Raw genomic sequence first — 9,592 nt, 5'->3', positions numbered from 1 at the left:
TTCCCCCCCAAGGGCTCGATGGTTATCCTAACATCTTTTATTGTATAATCTATAATTTCCCAACTTAAATTGTTGCCCTTATTACAAATGAAACTTCAGTGTATATTTGAGTGTAATTAAATTCTCCAGTTTGTTTCACTGATTTGTCTCTCTCTTAAGGCAACATGTCGTTAATCACTCTAGTTTTTTTTTTGTTTGTTTTGGTTTTGGTTTTTTTAGATTTTTATTTATTTATTTATTTGACAGACAGAGATCACAAGTAGGCAGAGTCACAGGCAGAGAGGAGGCAGAGAGGAGGAAGCAGGCCCCCTACCGAGCAGAGAGCCCGATGTGGGGCTGGATCCCAGGACCCTGAGATCATGACCTGAGCCGAAGGCAGAGGATTATCCCACTGAGCCACCCAGGCGCCCCAATCACTCTAGTTTTATAATACGTTTTTTTTTTTTTTTTTTTTTGTTTTTTATCTCTGAAACCTAACATTGTCAGCATCAGCTTTTTATTTTTTTTTTATTTTTTTTTCCCCAATTTATTTATTTTCAGAAAAACAGTATTCATTATTTTTTCACCACACCCAGTGCTCCATGCAAGCTGTGCCCTCTATAATACCCACCACCTGGTACCCCAACCTCCCACCCCCCCGCCACTTCAAACCCCTCAGACTGTTTTTCAGAGTCCATAGTCTCTCATGGTTCACCTCCCCTTCCAATTTACCCAAATTCCCTACTACTCTCTAACGCCCCTTGTCCTCCATGCTATTGGTTATGCTCCACAAATGAGTGAAACCATATGATAATTGACTCTCTCTGCTTGACTGATTTCACTCAGCATAATCTCTTCCAGTCCCGTCCATGTTGCTACAAAAGTTGGATATTCGTCCTTTCTGATGGAGGCATAATACTCCATCGTGTATATGGACCACATCTTCCTTATCCATTCATCCGTTGAAGGGCATCTTGGTTCTTTCCATAGTTTGGCGACTGTGGCCATTGCTGCTATAAACATTGGGGTACAGATGGCCCTTCTTTTCACGACATCTGTATCTTTGGGGTAAATACCCAGGAGTGCAGCCACAGCAACTTCTTTCAAGATACGTCTCCAAAGGCAAAGGAAACAAAAGCGAAAATAGACTTCTGGGACTTCATCAAAATCAAAAGCTTCTGCACAGCAAAGGAAACAGTCAAAAAAACAAAGAGGCAACCCACGGAATGGGAGAAGATATTTGCAAATGACAGTACAGACAAAAGGTTGATATCCAGGATCTATAATGAACTCCTCAAACTCAACCCACACGAAACAGACAAACACATCAAAAAATGGGCAGAAGATATGAACAGACACTTCTCCAATCAAGAAATACAAATGGCTATCAGACACATGAAAAAATGCTCATCATCACTAGCCCTCAGGGAGATTCAAATTAAAACCACATTGAGATATCACCTTACACCAGTTAGAATGGCCAAAATTAACAAAACAGGAAACAACATGTGTTGGAGAGGATGTGGAGAAAGGGGAACCCTCTTACACTGTTGGTGGGAATGCAAGTTGGTGCAGCCTCTTTGGAGAACAGTGTGGAGATTCCTCAAGAAATTAAAAATAGAGCTTCCCTACGACCCTGCAATTGCACTCCTGGGTATAATACGTTTTAATACCTGGTAGGGAAAATCCCCCTTCACTGTTCTTTTAAAAGGATTTTTACAGCTCTCTCTATTCATTTTTCTTAGCAAAGTTTAGAATTATTTTGCTAAGATCCCAAAAAAATGTTTTTGAAGTTTTAATTTGGATTGCATTATATTTTAGAAGAATTTGGAAGAATTTATATTTATATGATGCCAGATTACTCATAGAAGAAGGTGTCTATTACCATTCATGCAGGTCTTTACTTTTATGTCCCTACATAACATTTTCTATTTCTCTGCATTATGATTCTGCACATTTCTTGTTATGTTCATTCCTAAGTATTTTCCTCTTTATGCTGCTATTGGGAAATGAGTCTTCTATTCCAACATATTTTCTGACTAGCTATTCCTCATACATCTGAAGGTATACTGAGAGGAGGCAGTCCCTCATGGTCAGACAGATGGGTTTTGGAATGAGGCTACCTCGATTTCCATCCTGGCTCTATTATTCACAAGCTGTGTGACTGTGGGCTGGTGACATGGCCCCTCTGAGCTTCAGTTTCCTCATTTTTAACATAAAGATAAAAATAGTACTTATTTGATGGCAATGTGGCTGGTAAATAGTAAGTCCTGAATAACTATTAGCCATTATTATTTAAAGTTTTTGTAATAAGCTATTTTCCTGAGCTATTATAATATATACATTTTCCTGAATTATTGTCTTATAATTTTCATATTCTTGTATTGAATCATTACATTATTCTAATAGTTTATCAGAGATTCTTTCAGATTTCTTAGGAAGAAAATTATATAATACATGAATACTTTGTTACCTCCTTTCCAAGAGCTGTACCTTGTTTTGTTTTCTTATTTAGTTGTGATGTCCTGATCTTATTTCTGATTCATCAGAAATATTCTTTTTGCTTAACTTTTTAAAAAAAAGATTTTATTTATTTATTTGAGAGGGTTTGAGAGCACACGTAGCCAGAGCAACAGTGGGGAGAGGAAGAAGCAGACTTCCTGACAAGCAGGGAGCCTGATATGGGACTCGATCCCAGGACCCTGGGATTATGACCTGATCCAAAGGCAGACACTTAACCAACTGAGCCACCTAGGCACCCTGCTTAATTTTTGAGTAAGGTATTTGTTACTGGAGACACATGTATGTCTTTATCTTAAAGCTATCCAGAGATATCTATATAGATACACATTTAAATATGTTCTAATACAATGTTATTTAAAATTCTTTTCCATTAGAAATGGAGATTTCATTTTATCCAGTACCTTCCCCCCACCCCCCAGCATCTAAGGAAATGATTTTGTTATTTTTCTCTTTTAACCAGTTAATATGATGAATCCTATTTACAGATTCCCTTATATTATACCATCCTCGTAGTCTTGGAGCAAACCTCTGCTTGTATATTATGGTAGTTTTTTAATGTGCTGCTGTAATTTGTTTGTTAATATTTTATTTAATGTCTTACAATCAGTTTTCTTTTTTCTTGCTGTCTTCAACTTGTAGTGTCTCATATATACCTCTTTCTTAAAAATTCAGAATATTGCTTCTTTGCAGATGCTCCAGATTGCTAGCTTTTTTCCTTAATTGTATTTGAAAAGTTATCATATAGTAAAATTGACTTTTTTGGGGAGGATGCAGTTTCCTGAATTTCAACATATATATATATATGTTTATACATATATATATATACATATTCAACATTTATGTGTATATTCAACATTTTGTATTTATGTGTGTGTGTATGTGTATGTTTGTGTAATTGACACCATAATCAGGGTATAAAATTATTCCATTGCCATATATATCCTCCTTGTGTTGCTAACCCGAGAAAAAAGGGAAGGAGGGAGAGGGAGAGAGAGGGTGATGACAGGGAGAAACCTGTAAAACACACAATCAAGGAGCAAGGGGCTCCCAGAAATGTTTTCATGGGGCACCAGGTAGAATATTGGACTATGGTTAGTGGGAAAGTAACTTAAACGTTAAGATTACTTTGTGGCCATAGACTGTTAAAGTCTAAGGACATGTTAGTTAACGCTTGTTTGGAATGTAACTATTTTTTTTAAAATTTATTTTCAGTGTAACAGTATTCATTGTTTTTGCACCACACCCAGTGCTCTATGCAATCCGTGCCCTCTCCAATACCCACCACCTGGTTCCCCCAACCTCCCACCCCCGCCCCTTCAAAATCCTCAGATTGTTTTTCAGAGTCCATAGTCTCTCCTGGTTCACCTCCCCTTCCAATTTCCCTCAACTCCCTTCTCCTAACTCTCCATATCCTCCATGCTATTTGTTATGCTCCACAAGTAAGTGAAACCATATGATAATTGACTCTCTCTGCTTGACTTATTTCACTCAGCATAATCTCTTCCAGTCCCGTCCATGTTGCTACAAAAGTTGGGTATTCATCCTTTCTGATGGAGGCATCATACTCCATAGTGTATATGGACCACAATAGAATGTAACTATTGAAGAAAATGAGTTTTCTGAATCTAGTTTAAGCTCTTTTTATTTTTTTTAAAGATTTTATTTATTTATTTGAGAGAAAGATTGAGAGCCAACGTTGCATGGAGCCTGACGGGGGACTCAATCTCATGAGCCTGAGATCATGACCTAAGATGCAATCAAGAGTCGGTTGCTTAACCCACTGAGACACCCAGCTGCCCCTAGCTTCAACTTCTTGATTTCTCCTTGAGTCAAGAATTGTTGGGGGCAGAAATTGTAAAAAAAAAAAAAAAAAAGAAAAGAAAAAGAAAGAGGAGAAAATGTCTCAATTTCAAGGTTTTGGGTTTTTTTTTGCCTTTGCTATTAATTTACATTTTTATGACATCAAGGTCAGAGTGTGAGCTAAAATATAGCTACTTTTATAATTTTTAGGTTTCCTTTGTGGCCTAACACATAACAAATTTTACCAACACCACATGACACCTGAAGAAAAAGAATATTCTCTGTTTCCTATGCACAGAGTTTACTATATCATGTACAGTCATATTTAATATATTTTATTAATTATATCATTTAGATTGTATATATCTTTAATAGTTTAACAGTAAAAAGTCAAGAGAGGGGAGTTGAAGTTTCTTATTCTTGTATTTCTGTTATTCCAGTGTATTTATCTGTAGTTTTTACTTCATATATTTTGGGTGCTATGTTATCAGAAGTGTCATGACATTTGTTCTCATTGTGTTTCATACCTTTTATCAGTATGGGTACTGCTTTTTCTCATTCAATACGTTTGGATTTCAGTTCAGCCTTTTCTGATATTCGGACCATGGATCCCGGTTCAGTTTGCATTTACCTGGATCATTCTTGAATATCTTTTTACCTTTTAAAAAAAGAAAAAAAATCTTTTCACTTTTCACTCATGTCCATTCCTTCTCCTTGCCTCCTTCCTCTGCCCTCCACTGTGCAGAATGGTTACTGATAGAGTTGATCATACCTTTTTGCTTTCTTGAAAATGATATACTCAAGCCCTTTTTTCTTGATTTGTCAAGAAACAGAACAGTGTGTGATAGTATAAACCCACTTTTATCATGAAAGATCACAAATCTGAGCCTTCATATTTCCTCCCCCTCCTAAGTTTGTTATGATCTGAGATTGCTATCACAGTCAATTATAGATACTCTTATTATTTATTTTTATATAACATAGGTTTTCTTTAGGAATTACGGTTTTCATTTTGATTTAAAATTAATTTTTGTAGCTATTGAGGCTGAGTTTTATCTTTAAAAAATCCAAGACTCAGTTCTTACCCTTCCTTTCAATAGCTTTCCTATTTTTTATTTCTTATTTTGAATTAACTTATGATCGTCTGAGTTTTATTTTCAAAACACTTTTGAAAAAAAAAAAACGCTGATGGATCCTGTATTTCCTGAGTAAATATGAATCAAATATTGGTTGGTATAAACCTCTTAAGTTATACTTTTTGTTGTTGTTGTTTTGAAAACTTTGCAGGTTTTACTTTGGTTTTCTGATGTGCATTAATGTGGAGATGGAGGGTTAGCTGATATTCTTCCTCTTGTTGATAACTTGGTATTTCTGGCTGGGAGCTCAGATAATTTCTCCTGAAATCCTTTACCTTGAACATCTTGATCAGACTAGATGCAGATTTGACCTCTTCTCTAAAAATACTTTTGCACAGCACCTAGGTGGTGCAGTGGGTTGAGCGTCCAACTCTTGGTTTTGGCTCAGGTGGTGGTCTCAGGTTCCTGGGATCAAGCCCCACGTTGGGCTCCATGCTCAGTGGGGAGTCTGCTTGAGATTCTTCTCCCTCTCCCTCTGCTCCTCCCCCCACCTCTAAAAAATAGGTAAATCTTTAAGAAAAATATTTTTACAATGCCATATCCTCCCTCATTCTCCATATTCAACTTTTCCCCCTTTGTTACATGCTGGATTATTTTTATGATGTTTTTGCTCTGCTCTCTCCTTTAAGGCTACTCCTCTGTGTGTTTACTTCCATTGTCTGCTGTCCACAGCAATCATCTTCTCAACATTGTTCTGAAATATTTGACCTTCTCCTTTGAATTTTATGTGGTTTTTCTATAGGTTATCTTTAATACTCCCCACTTTTCTGCTGTATCACTTCTGTCCTCTGGGTTTCTTACCTGTTCGATGGTAGCATAGTTGGATGATTCTGGTGCATAATTCCTTACCTTGGTTCCCCCGAACTACTAATCTTATCTGTTATCATCTTATCTTTAGTTTCTTTGGGCTGTGGTACATTTGTGGTCTCATGTTTTATTTTTTTTCTGTTTCCTGTCTTTTTGGCCATATCTTTTTCCAAAACGGAGTCTCTATCTATTTTTAGCCTGATCTGTTTCTTCCTTTTCTTTCCTGTTCTCTTTTGAAAATTTCCATAGTTTTGATGTTTGATGTTATTTAAGCCTACTTACTTTTGAACCAGAGTAGTTTCACCAGGTCTATTATTTGCCCAAATTTAGAACACGTGTGTTCTCACTCACCTCCTTCCCTGTTTACCTAGGTCTTTGCTGTACCCCTCAGATCTTGACTTTAATGGCTGCTCTTCTGGGGCCTGGAAGAGAGGAAGGGAGGGGCAGGGGCCCTGGCAATGGTTAGAAGTGCAAGTTCCATGACTTTCTGTGTACAGCGCATGGCCCGACGCCCTGTAGGGGAGTCTCTCTGCTTGGCTGGGGGCACATCCAATTGTAGGCAGTGAGGGGAAGGGACACTTTCAGTTTCAGGTGGTCCCAGCTTCAGAGACGGTCCCCTTCTAAGGCCAAGTGTTTGCCATCAGAGCAATCTGTTTCAGGCCTTCAGTCCAGCCCAGCTCTTCTGCCTTCTCAGGAGACCAAGTTCTAGGGATTCTGGCTCTTCTCCCTATTCACAGGGAGGGAGAGAGGCCAAGAAGGTCATTCTTTACAATCCACATCTTTCCCCGAGTTCCCTTGGCCCACAGGAGATGCCGTGGCCTCTCTCTGTTCTGTGAAGTTTTGTGTGTTATCAGCGTGTTTTGTCCTGGTGTTTATCCCCTTTGAAAGAGTTCTGCTTCCTTCTCGGCTAGAGGCACATACCACAGGCTTGTCCGAGTTTGGCCAACTTACTGTTTTCTGGAGTAAAGGAGAGTCTTCTAGACCAATAGTTCTCATCTAGTGGCAATATGGCTGACCCAGGGAACATTTGGCGAAGTCTAGAGACAACTTCGGTTGGCTCAGTGTGGGAGGGGAGTGCACCTGACATCTCCTGGGCGTAGGCAAGGGATATTATTAAACATCTCACACTGTACAAGGTAGCCCCCCACAGCAAAGAACCCTCCAGTCCAGGCATCAGTTGTGCGAGGTTGAAAAAGCTTGCTCCAGATCAGCATTCCATGGCCCATCTCTTAGACGTGCATCTCCCTGTCACCGCCCCAGCAAATGGGGTGACATCATGAGATTCTTCTGAATTTCATTCATCCCAGCACTGCAGGGAAGATCAACCTATCAATTCTCAGGGTCTCCTTTCAATTCGATCCTTTTTTTTTCCCTCAGGAAGATAAGTACTTTTCAAAATTTGACTTAGGTTGTTGGGGCCCATTCCTAGCTTCAGAACTGCTGGCTTATTCTTGGTCATTTAAAATTTGTTTTTGTTCATTCTCCTCAGGGTTTGGTCATGGCTAAGGAGATTGGTGGTTTAAAATACGTGGAGCAGGGTGCCTGGGTGGCTCACTGGGTTAAAGCCTCTGCCTTCGGCTCAGGTCATGATCCCAGGGTCCTGGGATCAAGCTCCACATGGGGCTCCCAACTCAGCAGGGAGTCTGCTTCTTCCTCTTTAAAAAAAAATTTTTTTTTTAGATTTTATTTCTATTTATTTGTCAGAGAGAGAGAGTGAGAGAGCGCGCTCGCAGGCAGGCAGAGGGAGAGGGAGAAGCAGGTTCCCTGCTGAGCAAGGAGCCCGATGGGGGACTCGATCCCAGGACACTGGGATCAAGACCCGAGCCGAAGGCAGCTGCTTAACTGACTGAGCCACCCAGGCGTCCCTGCTTCTCCCTCTTGCTACATCCTTTCTCCCGCCTCCTTCCTCTGTCTACACACCCCCTCCCCCCCGCCACCCCCTGGCTTGAGCTCACCGTCGTGCCCTCTCTCTCAAATAAATAAATAAAATCCTAAAATAAAATACCTGGAGCACTGGGCTCTCACACTGTAAGGCCTCAAGACAGTGTTGAGTGAAAAAAAAAAGCTTGATGAAGCTATTCGAGTGGTTCTCTGCCCCCCCTTCCTCTCAAGAAGAGGAAGAGAAAGTGCCTGCCGTTGTAAAAGGCTGGACCCCTCTCCTGACCTGCCCTCTTGGAACCTTTGTGATTTGTTCAAAACTAGTGGAGCCATTATACCCAAGGCCAAGTCTTTGTTAGGGATTCCTTTCTCCATAAAACCATTTTGAACACCCCCCCCCAGATTAATTTTTTTCATTCTGTTCTATTCACAGAGAAGGACCTTTAGTCAGCCTGTATTTATTATACCATCTTCCTTGATGTTTCAGATAATTTTAAAGAAAACCTCACAAATAATTTGCCATTTAAAAAAAGATTTTATTTATTTATTTGTCAGAGAGAGAGCACAAGCAGGCAGAGTGGCAGGCAGAGGCAGAGAGAGAAGCAGGTTCTCTGCTGGTCAAGGAGCCCGATGCGGAACTCGATCCCAGGACCTTGGAATCATGACCTGAGCCGAAGGCAGCGGGTTAACCATCTGAGCCACCCAGGCGTCCCATAATTCAGCCATTTGATCCTATATTCCAGCAGTAGCTGTAATGACCATTCTGTGTACATCTTCAAACCACCCTTTCCTGTGTGTGATGTCATTCAGTCCTCCAGCAGCCTGTTGAAGTAGATATTTTTATGCCCATTATACAGTGGCTCTCACTCGCCCGTGGCTCAGGAGTTGTTGTGGATTGGATACACCCGACTCCAGGTTTTGTGTCTTTTCCACCACGCACACTGCTTCTCAAGAAATGAAGCAATGACTTCCTTGTGTGCTGGCGAGCGTGTTGGTCAAAGAGATGAGATTCTGCCAAGACATTGCTCAGCACCTCTACTCTACCTAAGGGCATATTTAACTGAACTTAATTGGAACAACTTCCCAGGGTTTTAAAGTTTTTATCATTACTTTTTCTATCTCATTGTTAAGCAACTGCAAAAATTCAGCATCATTAAAAGCAGCTGCTATTGTAAGGGCAGTTATACGTGAATGTGTTTTCCCCCATACCTACTGGAATTAAATCTAAAAGAGTCATTAGCTCACCCCGATTGGAATTTTCCAGCTGGACCTCTTCCTCCATCTACTGTGGGGTGGGTCACTACATTCAGGTTACCCAGAGGAAAGAACACTGTGACCCCCGTTTCAGCTGTGTGACCAGGAGCAAGTTCGGTAACAGCTCCAGGCTTCATCTCTCTCCTGGCGGGAGTCAAAAGTGTAGGGCTGTTTGCTCGTTCTGCCTTTAAGTTTTCACAATTCGTGAAAGCCAA

Source organism: Neovison vison, chromosome 8 (assembly GCF_020171115.1).
Source record: "Neovison vison isolate M4711 chromosome 8, ASM_NN_V1, whole genome shotgun sequence".
Classification (NCBI taxonomy): Eukaryota; Metazoa; Chordata; class Mammalia; order Carnivora; family Mustelidae; genus Neogale; species Neogale vison.
The sequence above is the reverse complement of the archived record's forward strand: the minus strand, read 5'-3'. Positions refer to the sequence as shown.